Source organism: Pempheris klunzingeri, chromosome 21 (genome assembly GCF_042242105.1).
Source record: "Pempheris klunzingeri isolate RE-2024b chromosome 21, fPemKlu1.hap1, whole genome shotgun sequence".
Classification (NCBI taxonomy): Eukaryota; Metazoa; Chordata; class Actinopteri; order Acropomatiformes; family Pempheridae; genus Pempheris; species Pempheris klunzingeri.
Genome location: NC_092032.1, coordinates 20,876,825 through 20,897,387, shown reverse-complemented (window position 1 = coordinate 20,897,387; position 20,563 = coordinate 20,876,825). Strand labels below are relative to the sequence as shown.

Sequence of the window (20,563 nt, the reverse complement as noted above, 5' to 3'; positions counted from 1 at the left end):
CGGCCGCTCGCTTTCATCGATGCCCCGACGTGCTGCTCGGTTCTGGGGGAGAGGGGGGGAGGGAGTTTGGACCTAGTTGTGGCTGTTTGGGTGAAGTTTGAGCTGAGATGTGGAGACGGTGAGGGAGGGATACTAGTTTTTTCTCTCCTCTCCGTGTTGCTTCCTAGTTTGATGCGCATCCAAGCGGTGGAATTCAGCCCCGGCTCTCTTCCTCATTCACGCCACTTCGGCTAATTATCGCCAAACAAGTTGTTTTTCGCCACTTTTGGTGCAACTTTATCACCCGCGTGCACGTTTCGGGCTGTTATGTGGTAGTTTTGCCCCGCGGGGAGGGTGGCAAGGGGTGGTGGGGGGTGGGGGGGGTCAAAGTCTGCTCGCTGCCGGAGTCGAGCATCCATATCTCGGGTGCACTTTGGTCGGAGCCTCGCTGCTAGTGGCCATGTGTAAAGCTACCAGACACCACCGGCAAGCTAGCAGCAGCTAGCATGGCGGCTTCCGGCCCGCGCCTTCAAAGTAAAACCACCTGTTGATGAACGCTGTGTGAGATGTGAGCTTGACTCAGCGTTTTGTCCCCTGAGGTTGTTTTTCTCTGCCTGAGTGACCTCAATTTGCTGCTATTCATCTTATATTTGGAGGCAGATTACGTGATGCTGGTTGATATAGAACATTATGGTGATATATTGGTGGTTTACACATGTAGTCAAATGTTTATTCACTTGGTGAACTCAACCCAGACCGGACTGCTACTTTTCTTCAATAAATACTCATGAAAGTACAAGTAAAGCATATATGTATGTGTAGGTGTTGTGTTTAATGTAAAGGAACCAGAAAATGATGGTAAAATAAGTTTAATTCAGCCCGTTTTGATGCTAAACTTCTCAACTTTGCCCGAGTGTGGGTTTTACTCTGAAGGGACAATCGCATCTCTTCCGGCCTCCTGCTAGCTAACAGCAGCTAGCTCGACGCCGCCGCCGTGACCTTGCCCGGGCACATTTACCCACAAACGGACCGCTGTTCGTTAATAAACTGCGCCAACGCGGCGGCGGGCCGTCCGGCGCCACCGGGCCGCTGCCTGTGCGCCACTTCCCGCCGCTGTTGGCCGACTTTTCGACACTTTTCCAGCCGTCTCCGGTTACGCGCAGGCGGCAGCAGCAGCAGCAGCATCGACGTGACGCCTGTTGCATCCACCTCCTCCTCCTCCTCCTCCTGCACCTCCTCCTACCCCCTCCTTGCTCCCTCTTTTCTCTCTTTCGACATCATCCACCGCTTTAACTTCCATTTTACACCATATATCTGCTTTATGCGGTCACTCAGAGCCGTTTTCGGCCTCAAACCGTCGACTTTTGGGCACTTTTAGCGGCTAGCTGAGCCGTTGGTCCTCCGCCGTCGGTCGGAGGGGTTTTTCAGCGGAGGATGCTGCCGATAAATCCCATAAAGTAGTCCCAGAGAGCCGGAGGGACTCTGTTATCAGAGCTCCGGGCCGGGTCAATGATTGATGGACCGGCTCTGGTCTCGGAGGACTGATGAGGTTTTCTGCTCCCATAATGGTTGCTAGGGATCCTCTCTCTCCATGTCGGCCCAGTGTCTCTCTACCTCTCTCTTCCTCCCCGCTGGGGAACTTTAATTCCACTTTTCCGCTCAAATTTCTGCGTGTTTTTAACTTTTAAAGTCCGTTTTTAGTTTAGTTTAGTCAGGAATTACTTTGTCCAAACTGTTTTTGGTGTCATTGAACGCCCCAGTGCCCGCACGTCTGATTTAACGCGCATGCGCGGAAGTTAAATGTCACTTTAAGGCGAATTAGTTCTTTTTCTTGATTATTTAACGTTAAAACAGCGACTTTTATGAGCTTTTCGGTCATTTTTATGACTTTATCCCGCTTAGTTTCACCATATGATGCTCCCATAACAGTCCTGTAGAGGTTTAAAGTGAATTTATGTTGTTTACAGAGGTTCGCTGTGTATTTAAAGCAGTTAAATAAGAGATTGTTGCACATTTAGCATGTTTTTGATTATCTGGTTATTCTATCACATTGAAGAGGGACTTTTGTGCACTTTAGGAACCATATTGTGACTTAACTATATCTGAGTTTACCATATGATGCTCCCATAACGCTCCTGTAGAGGCTTAAAGTGTATTTATGGCACTTTATTGCAGTTGCAGCATATTCTAAATCATTTGGTTATTCTATAAAACTAAAACTCCACTTAATGGTACCTTTTATACACTAGAAACATCCTGTTGGGGGTTTAAGTGTATTTATTCTAGTTAAATGTGAGTTTATCACAAGTGTTATAAGTGTCACTATAATATTAGAAAGTGGACTTTTGTGTGGTTATTGTCACTTTACTGCTCTTATGATGCTCCTACGGGGGTTTAAAGTGAATTTATTCTAGTAAACGGTCAGTTTATCCTAATTAGGGATGTGTTGTGGCTGTTATTGTATATTAATGGCAGTAAATGAGAGTTTATTAAAGTGCAGGACTTTAGTGCACTTTGGGAACATTGTTGTGACTTTAGTCTATTTAATGGTGAGTTTATCTTCATGTGTTTGACTCACTGTGACTTAACTACACCTGCTGAGTGGCAGCAGGTTTAATAATCTAATGTGTTTTAATGGGGTCACAAAGTTCTTCTACTGAGACTTTATATCGACGTTGCCCCACTTTATGGCAGAACTTATCACCCTGTGTGTGTTTATGGTTCTTTTTATGACTCCAGTATCCAGGTAGGATCGATACGGTAACTTTCAGAGCATCTTTAGCCAGAATTTGACGCTCAGACTGTGATTTTTGGAGCATTATTTGAGAACAGCACCCTGTGGTACCTGTGAAGTGTATTTATTCGTCTTTACTGTGACTTTATCACGCTGGTTTTTAGGTCATTGGTACCTTCTTTAGCACCAAACCGCAGATTTATTGTGTTTTTTTAGACCTCAAAGTGAATTTAAGTGTTTTTTAACCTTAAAGTTGTACTTGTGCAGCCTAGAAGTGTGTTCTTGAGTACTTTTTATCGTGTTTTGTGGTGTTTCTAGCTCCTGTGGAGTTGCTGCATTTTACCCGACTTCACAGCATCTTCCGCTGCTGCATCGCCGTCACATGGACGTAATTATCGCAGTGTGTTTGCGGCGCTGCGTGGAGAGCGTGTGGTGGCTTTTATCCGCTGCAGTAACTTCTGCCGAGCCTCCTCTTTTGTTTATGTGCATCTTCGTGGCAGTTTTTCTGATGCGTTTGGAGGTTTCCCTGCAGCCCGGTGGACGTTTTGAGTGTTTTTTAGGTGAAGTGGAAGCTTCTGAGGGGATGAAGCGTTCGTTCTGGCTGTTGTTGGTCCTCTCCTCCTCCCTATAGAGGAGGAAGAGGAGGAGGAGGAGGAGGAGAGATCCGGATGAGCAGTTAGCATTCCATTACGAAATTCAACACTGAGGCCGAGCTGGGCCCTCGGCGACAGGCGCTGATCTCTCTCTCTGTCTCTCACGGACAGGCACTTCTTGCTGAGGGGGAAGTTTTAACTCGCTCTTCCACTCCTCAGCTCCTCGTTTTCAAATGGAGATGTAGGAAGAGGGGGGAGGAGGGGGAGGAGGAGGAGGAGGAGGGGTATTAATCACAACATCAAAGTGGATGTCTGGTGGATTCCTCTGGTGAGCTTTGGTACTAAAAAAGTCTTTTCTGGGCGTCCATCTTTGTTGTGGCATCAGGAAAGGATGCTGTGTGTGTGTGTGTGTGTGTGTGTGTGTGTGTCTGTGTGTGTGTGTGTGTGTGTGTCTGTGTGTGTGTGTGTGTGTGTGTGTGTGTCTGTGTGTCTGTGTGTGTGTGTGTGTGTCTGTGTGTGTGTGTAACCCTCCGACTTTCCAGTTCTGCTGCTTCACTCACAAAAAAGTGGCGGTTTACTGCTCAGTCACAGCTCCTCTTCTTCTTCTTCTTCTTCTTCTTCCTCTTCTTCTTCTTCTTCTGTAGTGGACATTTTAAAACGGTGACGGCTGATGATGTAGCCGATGATGCGTGCCGCTCACACACACACACACACACACACTTGCACACAAAGAGTGTCTTGTGCGATGGGGCATCCTCCATTGTGAGTGCTGTTTGTGGGAACTGAAGACACACACACACACACACACACACACACACACACACACACACACACACACACACACAGCCTGCAGTCACAGTCATGTAAAGACATGATGCAGCATGAACGGAGGGATGCATGTTGTGTTTTTCCTCCTGTTCAGGTGACAAAGTGAAACTCTGCGTCACGTCGTTCCTTCAGGAGCTTCTTCTTTATTCTTTTTAAACATTCAGATTTTAATGTAACTTTTTTTTTTTTTTTTTTAAATCTGTTCAGGATGAAGTTGTTGTTTTGTAGTTTTATCCGTCGGGTCTGAAAACATCCTGTCATGACTCACTGAAGTGGAATTATTCATCGGTTAATTACAGAAAAATCATTGATTTTTTTCTAAATATTTGATTATTTTAAAAAGAAGATTTAATTAATTGTTTTAATATTTTTTACATAAATATATTAAGTAATAATTAATGTGACTGGATGACATCATTAAAGACAAAATGCACAAAATAATAAAGATAGTTTAAATATAATAAATAAATTTTATAACAATACTGGCAACTATATAACATTTTATGTATCAATGAAATATTTAATTTAAATTTCTTAAAAAACAAAAAAATTACAAAAAAATACAAAATATTTACTTAAATTTAGAAAAGTGCCTAAAAATAAATTGTACATATAATAAATACATTTATAAAAACATTTGTTTGTTTCTGTATATTTCTTATTCTGTTTTTGCCACAAGTATTTTTATTTATTTCTTTATTTTGAAGCCCTGTTAATGTTTACAAAGTCATTTCAGTTAAATATTGACAGTTTTCCACAAAATAAAAAGTTAAAGTGTGTTTTTCAGACTTTAGTTTTTCTGTTCACTTAATCATTAAAATTTGAGGTAAAAATTAGCATCATTAGTGTTGAGTGATGAATGCTGGGACTTCTAATGTCTGATCATTAGAGTGTGTGTGTGTGTGTGTGTGTGTGTGTGTGAATGAGTGCTGATGGGGAGTTTCAGTGGGACGTTTGTGTCCACTGGGACTGAGGCGAAGCAGCTAATTAAAAGCTCTCGTCCTCCCTCTGAGACGATTGTTGTCTCCACATTAACCTCCATTTATCTCTCACTCACACACACACACACACACACACCCCTCTCTATTGATCCCCACAGTCCCAATCACATGACGATCCCTAATAGTTAACAGACGACTTCAGACCACACCTGACGACCCTCTTTTCTTTCTTTCTTTCTGTCTGATCGCTCCTCCCCTGCAGCCACAGTGGGACTTAACTGCTTAAAAGCAGGTTAAATAAATCAATACAAGTGATTGAATTGCTCTCGTGCTCCCCTGAAAGGACCTGATTTATCTCTGAGAGCAACACGGGAGTCTAAAACCATCAGGGGAAACTCCCAACCCAGCAGGACGGACTCCAATACCAAACTCCATTAAGAAAACGACCGTTTTTTAGACAAAAATACAGATAACAGGCAGATTAGCTTCGTCTTGTCTCCACTGTAACTGAGTTGAGTGACACCAAGGCTAACTACGTATTATCTTTGATTAATGATTGATTGCTTTTGTGTGTGACATGTCAGAGAATAATGAAAAAAATGATTTCTAAATTATTCATCATTAAATACAGAAAATAAAAAAAAAAGTGAAATCTTCACACGTCTGACAAACTAAATATTTAGTTTATTATTGAATAAGTCAAAGGATTTTTGGTATTTTAACTCACTGAAATGATAAATAATTAACTAAAATAGCCACCAATTAATTTCCAGCTTTTATTTTTAAAAACATGTGACTATCGATTGATTTTTATCATCTCTATCGTGAAGATTTACTGCTGTAGAGTGAATATTTGGTCACATAAAACAAGATATGAGGAGATGAAATGATGAATCAGGTTAATCGATAATGAAGATAATCACTAATAATTGGAACTCGTCTCTCTCTGGTGATTCAAAAGGACTTTCCGAGCGCGTCTGATCCTTATTTTGGGTCTCGGGATGCTAACGAACCTTTTCTTCTTCGTCTTTTCAACATTTTGCCACTTGGCCCTCTTTTACGACGTCGGTGATGCTGCGGCCGCGTGAATATCAACACCAGGAAGTAACACTTTGTGTCACGTGCTCACGTCAGAGCCAATCAGAGCCCAGCGTGCAGGGTGACCACATGCAACACGGAGCTGCGTCGACGGCGCTGAGGTTTTTTAGGCGACATGGAAACACCGTGGGCTCCACAGAGGGGTTGATGTTACCACCTCTGTCCCTCTGCACCAGACTCTATTTATAGATCGGCCTTTTTTAGATAAGATTATGTTCCATCCCCCGACCGAGGAGGAGGAGGAGGAGGAGGAGGAAAACAGTGCGTCTGGGCTGAAAGCTGACTTCTGTCATCTGTTAATGTTTTATTGATAAACACGTTGGCCTCAGTCACTGTTCCTACCAGTTAAAGCAGACTTTATAACAATGAAATCCTGACTTTGAAACGTGAGTTCAATCATAAAGATTTCAAATTTGACTTTTTAAGTGCTGAAAAACATAAAACGTGAATCCGTGTGGTTTAAAACATTAGACTTTATAAATGTTAAAACCTTCAGGTTTAAAACAACATTAACATTAACAAATGTTTTTTTAAACATTTAAAAACTGACTTTTTAAAACTTTTAAAACATTTAAATGTGACGTTCTCAGTGTTAAAATGTGCCGATAAACTTTTACAACTTTAAAACGTGACTTTATAGACGTTAAAACTCGTCTTAAGCTTTAAAAAGTGTCCATTTAAGCTGAAATCTTGACTTTATAAACTTTGTAAAGCGTTTTAGAAACATTAAAATGTGACTTTAAACTGTGAATATTTATGTTTTGTATGTGATTTTATAAAGATTAAAATGTGGTTCTATAAACATGACAACCTGAATTTATAAACACTTAAAATGTGACTTTTAGGCGTTAAAATGTCATTTTTATAAACTTTTCTAAACATATTAACTGTTCTTCATCATTAACGTGACTATAAATGGTAAAATGTGAATTCTTAAGGTGTAAATGTGGCTTTTTAAACTTTATATTGTGACTTAATAACTTTATATTGTGACTTTATCATCACTAAAATGTGACTTTAAGCTGCACTCTGACTTTATAATCATTAAAAAGTGACTTTAAAAACTTTATCAACAATTGTTAATTGTTAAAACATGACTTTAAGCTTTATTTCAGGACTCTTTTAGCATTAAAACATAACTTTTTAATCACTAAAATGTGACTTTAGAACATTTTTAAGTGTTTTTAGGCTGTGAAAACGAGTGAGAGAATGAAAACGTGACTTAAATGATCCCTCTTTGTCGGCTGTGACGGTAAATCGAGAGTCCGGTCGGACAGAAGCAACATCTTTCACTGATTTTTCTCTGTTTTCAGTCTGACGCACCGATGGTGTGAAACATGAACCAGTCATCAGGGTGGAAACACAACTGGTGTCTGATGAGGGCGGGGGATGTAGACAGAGAGGTGTGGAGGAGGAGGAGGAGGATGAAGGGTGGGGGATGGGTGCGAGTTAAACTGTTACACCTCCGGCTGGACCAAATGCCCCCCCCCCCGTCTGCAACTGAACTTAATGGAGGTTTTTACTTATATAAGATACCACAAAAGGTAGTTGTACAGGAAGTGGTTGTAGATGCAGAATTCAGTGAGTCAGTGTTTGGGCTGATTTCGTCAGAAAGATGCTGACTGAAGGTGTGGAGGTGAGTCACAGGTGGATCAGACATGTTGGAGGATTCAGTATTTTGAAACCCCTTTGCTTGTTTTTGCTGCTCTGCACACACACCAGACTCCATTCACAAAAACACAAATTTTACGTCACAGAACACTGTAGATGCTGGTCTGCTTCTGCCTCCATCCATTTGGTTGGTTTTGTTATTGTGAGATGTGGGTGTTTGTAAAGGGTCAGTTTGGATCCAACACAACAGAATATAATGGCAGCAGTAAACCAGTCACTCCCGTGTTCTGCAATCTAAAATCCCTGTTTTAGTGAATGTAGTCTGGTATGTGTGCTGTTTGTGGTTAAACCAAAAGGATCTTCCAGGTCTCTCTCTGTAGGGATCCTTTCCATGATGCTGTCACACACTTAGAATAACACTCTGAGCCTGTCAGTGGACCAAACAAGCACCTATAGTTACCACAAACAGCCGTTACATCGATGACTTCAAAGCCACCAGACTCCATTCATAATATTTGTCATTTTAGCTCACAGATCACAGGAGTTGCCGGTCCACTGTTGTCTCTATTAGTTAGTTTGTGTTGCTCTCAACACAAGGGCAGCTTACTCAGAGTTTCCAAAGCTTTCAACCACATTTCTTGGTCTTCATCGACAGATGGACTCAGTCAAGTTGTCAGTTTTGTGATCAAGTTGTAATTCTACTGAAATTTTGCAAGATGTTCTAAGTCTGTCACGTGGTAATGAGGTAAATCATCTCCATGACAACAGAGCAACCCCATACACTGAGGAAGGCCAGTAAATGTGTCTGAAAGCTCTGGAAACACCACTCAGATTTATTTTCTTGCTAAACCTTTTGTAGGGATATAAATCCACTGATTATTTTCTCAATTCATCAATTGATCTGTAAAATCCATCATCTTTCCCAAAGTACAAGTTGATGTTTTTAAGTTTCTTTTTTTGTCCCACCAACGTTTTCAAACCTAAAAATATCCAGTTTAAAATGATGCTCCACTGGAGCTCTAGCAGGAAAGGCACTTTTCAACCCTCAATACAAGACTTCATTAAGAAAATGACCATTTTACGAAAAAAGGAAAATACAGATAAAATGACGTGTAGCCTTTGTTTTTTAAGGCCACGGGTTAATCCTAATAGATTTCTGCTTCCCTAATAAACTAAAAGCTCAGTGTCATTTCTAATCAATGACATCAGATAACCAATAAACTGATTGATCGCGTTGTGAGGGCTCAAAAGTGAACACAGAGTCCTGACCGGGAGACAGTGAGACAGAGGATGGGAGTAATTTGAGATGTGGGATGAATAGCACTAAAGTAGGACACACACACACACACACACACACACTCTGAACACAGTTTTTGCGTGTCGTCCGATGGGCCTCCTCCCATGTTAGTGTGTATCTGCGGTAATGGCATCACAACACACACACACACACACACACACGCACATGAAAACACACTCCGAGCCCACCAGCACTGCCTTGTGGTCTCCTTGCTGGATTTAAATATAGGCGAGACACACACACACACACACACACACAGACCACCGTCTTTATATAGCAGTGGATAAGCTATAGTTAGAGTGAGTAAATATTACAATCACTGCAATCAGCTTTTGTTTGTTGTTGAAATCTGTCTTTAATAAAGTCTCAGATGGTTTCAATTAATCAATGAATTAGTATATTGACAGCCGGTTGATTAAGAGCATCTCTCAGAGTCGTCAAAGTAAAATGTGAATATGTTCTGGGTTTCTTACTATTTGACATTAAGCTGAGTGTTTGGGGTCCGTCACCAAGATCTCTTGGCACTTTTCACTATTTTCTGACATGTTATTAATTAAACATTTACTTGATTAATTGATAAAATAAGTGGTTGATTAATCAATAATGCTGATAATCTTCAGTCTCAGCCCTGATCTCATCCATCACTGTTGCAATGGATAGAAAAACCACATTAATCTGAGCCGTAGCTGTGTCTTTTTGTGGTTTTTAAAAACAGTAATTTCCTTAATGGAGTCTTGTATTGAAGGCGGAAAAACGTCCCTCCTGCTGAGTTAAGAGTTTTAAGTGGAAGGATTTGGAGTCCCGCGATGCTCCGAGAGTTAAATGTTAGGAGAGACTGTTAATGTTTGTCATTTCATGGCCTGTAAATGATGAACTGTAGCGGTGGTTAAAACAGTCCGTGTGTGACTTTAAGGCTCAAAATGGCCCCCGGCAGGCAGGATCAGCGGGAACTTTCAGTCCTGGTCTTCCCCGGCCTTGACCTGATGGGTTTGCTACAGAGGTACATTTACATAACTCTGCTTGTTTGGAGCCGATAAGCTCACTGAAACTGTTATGTGTGTCTCTTAGCTGGGAAATGTTTAGTTTTCTAGCAAAAATATCCTCATTAAACCTCAATCCAGACACATTTAATCACAAACAAGGTGCATTTCCTGTAAAGTTTCCTGGACATTTTCTACATTTTGGTGTTGAGCATCTCTTTAGCAGCAGGATGAGAGTCTTCCCTCGTCCCGCTGACTGACTTTTTCCGTTTTCCCCACAAATATCCAGTGTGGCGGTGTGTTTTTGTTTCTGAGTTGGTGAAAGTTTCCTGGAAACTCTGCAGCAGAGGATGAACAACATCTCTGACACTTATGTAACTCCGTCTCTCTGATAATAACGGCTTCACATGGACCAACGACACACAGAGCGAGGGAGAGGGAGAGGGAGAGGGAGAGAAGCTATTGTTTCTCCACTTCCTCCTTCTCCTCCTCTGCTCTCCTGATGAGAGGCTGCTTCACTTCCTGTTACTTGAGCCCAGATTTTTAGCCTGTATTTGCTCACGTTTCTGGCAAGTTTCCTCCATTTAAAATAAGCCGAATTAGCTTGTAGCAGCTCCTGTTTGGAGCCTTCTCATGGATGTTAAGACGACTGTCGCTGGTTTACTTTGATATTGACGGAAACTTAAAAACATAAAGATTCTCAGGCAGGTTCTGCAGCTATGTGGAGCGCCTCCTTTTCTGCAGATTTATGGGTGTGTGCTTGTGACGGACATCAGAGATGCTGATATATTTGTAAAGATTAAGTCTCCTGAATCTAGAAATATGCGTTTCATGTGTGTGTGTTCAGTTATGAGTCTGTGCAGGAGGGTGATTGTTGATGCTAAATGGTGCAGCTCAGCCAGAAATCCTCAGTGCTAAGCTAAGTTAACGGCTGCTAGCATCAAACTGCAGCATTATGCAAGTGATTCCTAAAGAGATTGACCTGTAAGATCCTTTTTGTTGTTCTGTAAAGTAAAATCCCTGTTTTAGTGAATGTAGTCTGGTGTGTGTGCTGTTTGTGGTTAAACCAAAAGGATCTTCCAGGTCTCTCTCTGTAGGGATCCTTTCCATGATGCTGTCACACACTTAGAATAACACTCTGAGCCTGTCAGTGGATCAAACAAGCTCTTTTAGTGGACCTACTGTGATCAGGTGCAGTTGACCCAAAGGATGGAGGTGGTTTGGTGGCTGCTGGCTGAGGTGATCTACTGGACCAGTTCCAACACTTTTAGCACCTACCAGCCATTCAGACACCAAGATATGTAAAAATAAGGCCCAGGCCTGTTTAAAAATACTGGACAAGCACCTGTAGTTACCACAAGCTATATCAAAGCCACCAGACTCCATTCAGAAAAGTACTACTTTTACTTTGCACAACACAGGTGTGACGTGTTAAGTTATGCCTCTGTGCAGAAGGAGCGCGATTGTTGATGCAAACAGACAGAAGAACCTCTGTGCTAAGTTGAGTCTTCTCTCTCAGCCGTCCACCGTAAAGTGAATATGGCTATTTTCCAAAATGTGGGACTATTCCTTTAATAAATAACCAGCAGCAGGTTTGTCTCAAACACATAAAATCATAAACAAAACTCCTAAGATAAGCTTCTGGTAGCATCCTCCTCCTCCTCCTCCTCCTCCTCCTCCTCCTCCTCCCGCCTTTCATCTGCTCAGCTCCTCCCCCTCTAAGATGCCCTCTGTTTCCTCCTCCCCTCGCCTCCTCCCCCCTCCTCCCCTCCTCTCTCCATCCGTTGTGACATTCTTGCACAGCCGAGCCGCTCGGACTTTGGACTCGCTGTAAATACGGCTTTATTTGCTGCGAACAGGGTGAAGGTGTGTGTGTGTGAGATGGCTGACACACACACACACACACACACACACACACACACACACACACACACAAACACACACACTCCCATGCAGTGGTAGTTAGCTCGACAAGCTGCTTATCAGCAAGACAGTCTCACCACACCCACCTACACACACACACACACACACACACACACACAGAGCTACTGGCATCCCATATAACAGGTCTGGCCTACATATGACAGTGAAGCATTTCTTCTTCCCCCCTCCTCTTCCTCCTCTTCCTCCTCCATCACACACCTTGATGAAGCAGCTCCTCCCTGGTTAAATTCAAATGCTTGAGTTTAATTTGTACTCTGCTTGTTTTTATAACGTAATCTGGTTACTCATGCAAACCAAATTCTGTTAATATTTTAGATAAAACGATGCCGTCGTCATATTTGTTTGTTAAAATGAACAGCTGGAAAAATGAGGAAAGTCACAATAAATGCACTGATTTGTATAAAGGAATTCTGCTAGCTTTATTTCTGACTTTTATAATAATTGTAGCTGCAAACAAGCACTTTGAAGGCACCAAGACAAAACAAGTCAGAACTTCCTTCAGTTTTTTGTCAAAACAAAGCACAGACACACCATCAGTCACACAGTGTGCTCTGCTGTGCTCCTGTACTCCTCCTGTGTTTTTTTCCTGCAGAACTACACTCAAAAAAACGCGATTTTAAATCTGAGGTGTTGCTACGCAAAAATTAGGAGGCACTTCCTGTTTGGCTTCTTCAACATAAAAGTCAGGAGAAAGTCTGTCAGCTGGACTCCACTAAAGGGCTGCTGATTCTGGAGCTTTCAGCTGTATCACATGGCCTTCCTCAGACGGTGAATTTTTACGAAATTCAAAAAATTACTCGTTTTTCAGGCTGTTTGCAAATAGTTTCCTTTTACTCGTGTTTCAGATAATTTACTAATATTTGTTTGGATATTTTACGACTGTTAAACTGTCAAATATTGTATCAAATAAAAATATTAGTAACATTTACTAATATTTTTAAAACATTTTTTAATATTAGTTTGACACTTTTATACTCACACTCATTATATATATTATATTTTGTTTAGTTGGAGAATATAAGTGAAAGGAAAAACGTCCATGTGGGATTAATAAACGTTGCTCGGCTCAGATGGAAGTTTGAAAGTCAAAATAAAAGTTTTACTGGAGAGCGAAGCTGCAGTTGGCACTGAAGAATAAAAGCGTCCCAGTAGAGTGGACCAGCAGGACAGCCTCAGGTGTTCAGCCCCCCCTCTGCTCTGATCACAGTGGAACCTTCCAGCTCCCCTCCAGCAGCAGCACAGTGGTTCATCCCACCCCTCTTAAAGCATGATGGAGTCTCTCTCTCTCTGTCTGTCTGTCTCTTGCTCGCTCGCCCTCCTCCTCCTCCTCCTCCTCCCCCTTCGTCTTTCTTGCTGACCAAACAGTTTTGTCAGCTGGCGGCTGCTCTGCTGCTGAGGATTGGAGAGGGAGGGAGGGCGGGAGGGAGGGACGGGGGAGGAGAGAGAGAGAGGGGGGAGGACTGACAGCATGCAAATAGCAGCTCACTTTATGGTGGTTAAATCAACAAAGGTGGATTGAGTTTTAACCGCAAATCACAACAACTGTGTGTGTGTGTGTGTGTGTGTGTGTGTGTGTGTGTGTGTTTCCTGGTGGCAGATCTGCAGTTGTATTTTTAATCACATTGATCGTTTTCTTATTTTGATATTTTGTCAATCAACAGAAAATTATTATCTATTAATTATTTGTGATTTAAATATATATATATATATATATATATATATATTAATCAGCATTTTTTGGACAGTGTAATATTATTCAAATACTTTATTGATATTTTTCAGATTATTTCGGACAGTTTGAATTTTATTTTATTTATTTTTCAGGTATTTTAACCTTATTTTTAGTATATTTTAGTATGTAAATAAATAAATATATATTTAGACATTGTACTTCATAAATATTGGTCAACTGTCCAAAAACAAACTAAACCATCAGTAAATTATAATTACATTATTCGGTTTTTACATTTTGATTATTTCCTCTTTGTTTTTACTCCGTCAGCACTAAATGATCTTAATCTATTAATTATCTTTTTTTTTTTTATTCATAATTTTTGTCCAGTCCACAAATGCTCGCTCCCTGGACCGTAGAGATGCAGGTGATGTCAGGGAGGAGGAGCCTCCTGATTGGCTGGCCTTAATACCTTTTTAGCATCCTGGTGCTGGAGACAGGTGATGCTGCGGCGCTGCGGCCATTTTGAGCTTTGATGCTAATCTGATTGTTTTTGAGTTATTAAACATGAATTAGATGTAAAGTAAACACTTCTGGTGGATTATTAGTTAGCGGCGTATGTTAGCATCTTTGTTAGCAATTGAATTAGCATCTTCAGGTTCTCTTTAAACCCAGTGTGCCAAAATTAGGGCTATTAAACATCAATTTTATGTCCTTCATGCTTTTCTGGAACATTTTCTTACATGTAGTTGAAGTATTTGCTGTTTCTAGTAGAAGTAGTTTGTCGTTAAGCGGCTAATTTGAGTGTGTGTGTTGTGGTAGTTCGGTGGTTAAGTAGCCTGACAGCAGCAGCAGCATGTGAATGGAGCAAACAGAACCAGCCTGCATAATCCCCGTTAATCTGACTGTTAGCAAGGCTGTAATCTGACACACACACACACACACACACACACACACACACACACAGAGGTGACGGGCCACATCAGAGCAGCCATGAACACAGATTAACACGGTAATGAGAGCTCACACACACACACACACACACACACACACACATTAGACAGGAATGCATGCATGCAACTTTACACACACACACACACACACACACACACACACACACCTCCCTCCTCTGAAAAAGTGCCATTGTTGGGACACACCCCGTTGCCGTGGCGACTGTCCCCAGACCTTTTTAGTATCTTTTTTTTCTCTTTGACACGTGTGTGTGTGTGTGTGTGTGTGTGTGATGGGGGAGGGAGGATTACAGGATGGGAGAGGACTGGTTAGAGGAGGAGGAGTAAAGGGGGGATGGGAGGAGACGGGAGTTTAGAGGAGTGATGTTACTTCTCTTCTGTTTTTAGAATAGTTTCAGTTCTGATAATCAATCAGATAATAAATGAACATCATGGATCAGATTGACAGCTCAGGTGTCGCCAGGTGTCATTTGTCAGGCATCTATCAGGTGTCAGTTGGGCGTTTTAAGGTGTCTTTCAGGTGTGTTCAGGTATGTTCAGGTGTCTTTCAGGTGTCGTTCAGGTGTGTTCAGGTGTGAGAACAGTCTGCATCATTGGCTCTCTGTAGCGGAGGTGTGACTGACATTTAAGGTTCCCGTGGAGTCACCTGATTGGTTGAAAGACGCCTCCTGTGGCGTGATCGTTGGTCATGTGACCTTCGTGGAACAGTCTAGTCCCGACGACGCCGGCGTTTCTTCCTCCTCTTCCTCTTCGTCACACTCTTCCTCTTCGGCTCTGACTCTGCTGATGGAGTCACTGCAGCACCGTGTTTCGCTCCCTTTTCCCAGCAGCCCTCTCTTCTTCTTTGTCACAGTCACAGGATGACACTGACGCCACTGGCTGACCTTTGACCTCTGAGGTGTTGGTTTACTGTAAAACTGGCGATGAAGGAAGTGACTCAACACTGTCACTACAAGTACACATCTTAGAGTACTATATTACCACTGCTACTACTGTTGGTACTGCTGTTATTGAGCTTTTATTTTCTTAAAAAGTAACAGTCAGCAAGAAGGGCTTTTATTTTGGTAGCTTTAAGATTCTTTTACTTTGAAGTTGTAATCTGTGTGTGTGTGTGTGTGTGTCTATTCTCAGACATGCTGTTGACTAATTATCACTGTCATTGTTATTGATGTCACACACACACACACACACACACAGTTGTTACACCATTGAAGGATTAAAGGGATTCCACTTTCAGACACTCACTCACACACACACACACACACACACACACACACACACACACACACACACGCTTATGTCACATGTAAAGATGCAGTTATTAGATGACAGAGTGAGTGTGTGTGTCTGTGGGTTGTGTGTGTGTGTCTGTGGGTTGTGTGTGTGTGCACCATACACACTAACCCATCACACACACGCACTAATCACAGGTTCTGTAAATGAGCCCTGCGCTCACACACACACACACACAAAGAGAGCAGCATCCCCACTAAACTTGTCCTACGTTGTGCACTGTAGGAAGCGTTTGTGTGTCAGAAATAGACAGGAAGTGCTCTTATTTTGTGAAGAAGTCCCTTAAATTGAGTGTTTTTTGAACTGAGTTCAGTGTGTGAGGGTTCAGAGAGTTCATGTCTGCAGACAGAAACGTCCAAACACGGCGAGACACAGGAGGACGCGACGTCCGTCTCTTTCTGCATCCGTTCATCCATCACTTCATTCACAGCTGGGTTTCTTCTTCTTTGGTGCTTTATTTACGTCTCATTGCCTCCATTTTCTCCTCCTGTGCAGCAGCAGTATGCTTCTTTTAAAATGGTGAAAAACTCAGAGCGACTCAGTTTACTGTCCTACACTGCATTAAATACTCACAAATATTTGGCGTCTTTGCTTAATAATTGATTATTGGATCATCAAAGTAGTTGCTGATTAATTTTTTATTAATCGACTAATCAATTAATTGAACAATCGGCGCAGCTCTAAAGGAGATTTTTGTTAAAAATGGTCTGAAATTTTTGAAAATGGGGGAAAAAAGTGCAAACTGAACTGTAGTAAGTTTAAAGGTGTGTGTGTGTGTGTGTGTGTGTGTGTTTGTCAAGGTGTGTGTGTGTGTAGTGGGTGTGGTCTCAGGTGTGTGTATTAGGGGGGGGTAGCAGCAGCAGTAGGTGTGCCCACCAAACTCCATTCAGCTTTTAGTTAAAAATACAATAAACCCTCCCATGGGAAAGTGCTGTGGTGGGACAAACACACACCTATGCATAAACACACAAAGTTGTGTGTGAGTGTGTGTGTGTGTGTGTGTGAGTGTGTGTGTGTGTGTGTGTGTGAGTGTGAGTGTGTTGCCCCGGAGGCAGAGACACAAAGAGGCTCAGAGTCTTTTCACTCAACTGAAACCTGGTCCTCCTCAACACACCACGCCCTGCACACACACACACACACACACACACACACACACACACACACACAGACTGTTTCACTTATTTCTGTCTCTCCATCAGTCGTCTTCATCGCCCCTCCTCTTTCTCCTTCCTCCCCCCTTGTCTCCTCTTTCCTACCATCCTCCCATTTCTCCTTCTTCACCTCCTTCCCATCTTTGGCCTCCTCTTTTTTCCTCCTTTCACTTGTTTTTCTTCGTCTTCATCCTAATCTTGTTTTTCTCTCTCTTCCTCTATTCCCCCCCTCTCCACTTTCTCCTCCCTTTATCCTCCTCTTCTGCCCTTTTTTCTCTCCCCCTGCTCCTCCCCCATTTCTCCTCCTCTTCCGTCTCCTCTCTTTCCCTCTTTCATTTCCTCCTTCTCTCTCTCTCCCCTTTATCATCCTCTTCTGCCTTTTTCTCTGTCCTCCTGCTCCTCCCCCATCTTCTCCTCCCCCTTTCTCCTCCTGTGTCTCCCTCTTTCCTCTTCCTCCTTCTCTCTTTCTCCCCTTTCACCTCCTCTTGTTTTTCCCTTTCATCCTCTCTTTCCTCGTCTTTCTCCACTTTCTCCTCCCTCTCTCCCCCTTTACTCCTCCCACTCCCTCTTTCTTTCTCCTCCTCATCCTCCCTCTTTCCTCCTCCTCCTTCTCTCTCTCCCTTCTCCCCTTTCTCCTCCTGTTCCTCCTCCTCCTTCTGGACTCTGGCCAGAATTACACCTGAAACTAGCACCCAGAGCAGGGCATTCTGGGTAATGTAGTCCAGAGAAGACGACAGCTCATGCATACCTGTAGTTTTTATCTTAGTGGTGGTAAAAACACGGATTATCCCTTTAAGACAGTGTTTCCCACTTCAGTTTCAGTGTTTTCCCTCCTTAGAAAGTGAGTAAGGTCACACCAGAGCTTTCAGCTGCCTCTTCACTGTCCTAAAAAGCGCCCAATCAGAGCCGGTGGCCCCTCTGACCTTTCAAAATAAAAGCATTAGGACGCCTCAAAGGGCTTAAGTCAGCTACTTGTACCAAACTAACATCCTGATCGCCATCGAGGGGGAGAAATGGGGGAGAGAGGGAGGTTGAAAGCGAAGAATGGTGGGTCCCCGCAGAGCGCCACGCTGCTTCCTGCTTCCTCTCCAGACAGGAAGTGAAGGATACGGCCGTGTTGTTTCAGCATCTCTGCGGCAGAGATAAGGATGGAGGATAAAAGAGATGAGTGGAGTTGGACTTTGTCAAAAGTTTACCCCCGTGTGTGTGTGTGTGTGTGTGTGTGTGTGTGTGTGTGTGTGTGTGTGTGTGTGTGTGTGTGTGTGTGTGTGTGTGTGTGTGTGTGTGTGTGTGTGTGTGTGTGTGTGTGTGTGTGTGTGTGTGTGAGTCACACATTAACTGCGTTATCTTGAGCAGCCCTTTGCTCTCGGTGAGTAAAAGATGCTGTAAAACACACACACACACGCCTGAAGTTTTTCTGGTCAGAAGTGAAACGCGGGGAGCGCCATTTTGTGGCAGCGGCGCCGGTGAACGCACGGCCGACCGGTCCGAGGCCTCGAGGGGATTCAAACCCTCGACCTTCAGCAGAAACATGGAGGCAGTGACGGACTGTTGCCAGCTAGTTTTTTCTGGGTTAAACTGGTCTAAACTGGAAAAAGTTAGTTTCCTCGGCAACAACAGCTGTTTAAACTGCTCCCACGCACACACACACACACACACACACACACACACACACACACACACACACACAGCTGTCCGGTGTGGGATGGGAGGGTCGCAGGCAGCAAGGGCTCTGATTGGCTGAACCAGTGTGTGGACTTTAGACTGGAGAGAGAGAAAGAGGTGATGAGAGGGGGAGAGAGGAGGGAGTAATGGGGAGTAAAAGGTGGAGAAAGGGGAGTAAAAGGAGTGATGAGAGAAGGAGGTGGAGAAATGGGAGTGATGAGGGGGGAGAAGCTGAGGAGGAAGATGAAAAAAGGGAGGTGGGGGAGGAGGAGGTGAAGGGAGGAGAGAAAAGGACGGATAAAGCAGGAGGAGAGGAAGAAGAAGTTGAGGAGGGATGGAGCATGAGGAAGAGCAGTATCTTAGGCCTCAGCTGAACTGCATCATCTAATTACAAGTGTGTGTGTGTGTGTGTGTGTGTGTGTGTGTGTGTGTGTGTGTGTGTGTGTGTGTGTGTGTGTGTGTGTGTGTGTGTGTGTGTGTGTGTGTGTGTGTGTGTCCACATGAAGGCTGTATTCTTCTGACACACAAAGACGTCCATTATGGTGACCAGAGGGCGAGTTTCTCTCTCTCTCTCTCTGTTTTCATCCTCTCCTCTCTCCATCTTCTTTAAAGGAAAAGTCTGCCTTTTAAATATGCCAGTTACCAGGCGTTGCCGTGGCGACTGCACAGGTGAAAAGTAGCGTAAACGTCCCCAAGTGATTGCCATGCCATATCGCTCTCTGCAAACACACCAGACTCCATTCACAAAAACAGTCATTTTACCTCGCAGAACACAGGAGCTGCTGGTCTGCCGGTGTCTCAATCAGCCAGTCTGTTTCTGTTAATGTGTTTTTACTTTGGTGTCATAGCACATTAGTCTGGATCTGAATTAACTCTTTAAAACACCAAAGTCACAGCCATTAAACCAGCAACTCCAGTGCTCTGTGAGAAAAATTACTATTTTTGTCAATGGAGTCTGGTGTGTGTGAAGAGAGCGAAATAACGGCTGTTTTGCATATTCTGTTGTCTAAATGACTGGTAAGTACAAAAAGTGTTGGAATGGGTCCAGCAGACCTGCTCCAACAGCTGTTACACCGCCGTCTTCAAAGTCACCAGACTCGATTCACAAAAACGGTAATTTATCCATGCTGAATACAGTAGTTGGTGGTCCAGTTGCTGTGAATTTGGTGTTTTAACATGTTAGTTTGGATCTGAACTAGCGTGTTAAAGACACCACAGTCACACTGTAACACAAAAAAACTGACTGATGGAGGCAGCAGCAGAGCAGCAGCTCCTGTGTTCTGTTCTCTAAAATCCCTGTTTTAGTGAATGTAGTCTGGTGTGTGTGCTGTTTGTGGTTAAACCAAAAGGATCTTCCAGGTCTCTCTCTGTAGGGATCCTTTCCATGATGCTGTCACACACTTAGAATAACACTCTGAGCCTGTCAGTGGATCAAACAAGCTCTTTTAGTGGACCTACTGTGATCAGGTGCAGTTGTCCCAAAGGATCACGTTGCAGCCATTGCAGCCCGTTTGGTGTCTGCTGGCTGAGGTGATCTACTGGACCAGTTCCAACACTTTTACTACCCACCAGTCATTTGGATACTAAAACATGTAAAAATGGGGCCCAGGTTTAGAAATTCCCCATTAAAGTTCTCCTGTAGGATTAAAAGGTTAAGTTGTATTGTGGGTAATGTTGGCGCCAGATTTTGACGACTTCTGCAGCCGATTCTTTTTTTCAATCCTTTTGTTTCTTGTGTTTTCTTCTTTTATTCCTCTGTTGTCTTTCCGTGTGTGTGTGAGGAGAGATGAACAGTGATTCTGTCAT

The 20,563-nt window shown here is 43.0% G+C and overlaps 1 protein-coding gene across 1 annotated transcript in view; it reads left to right on the top strand.

Moving 5' to 3' along the window:
* The window catches only part of rreb1a (ras responsive element binding protein 1a), a 69,104-nt gene that overhangs the window by 219 nt on the left and 48,322 nt on the right, over nucleotides 1–20,563 (top strand). The gene's annotated exons all lie outside the window — the stretch shown is intronic.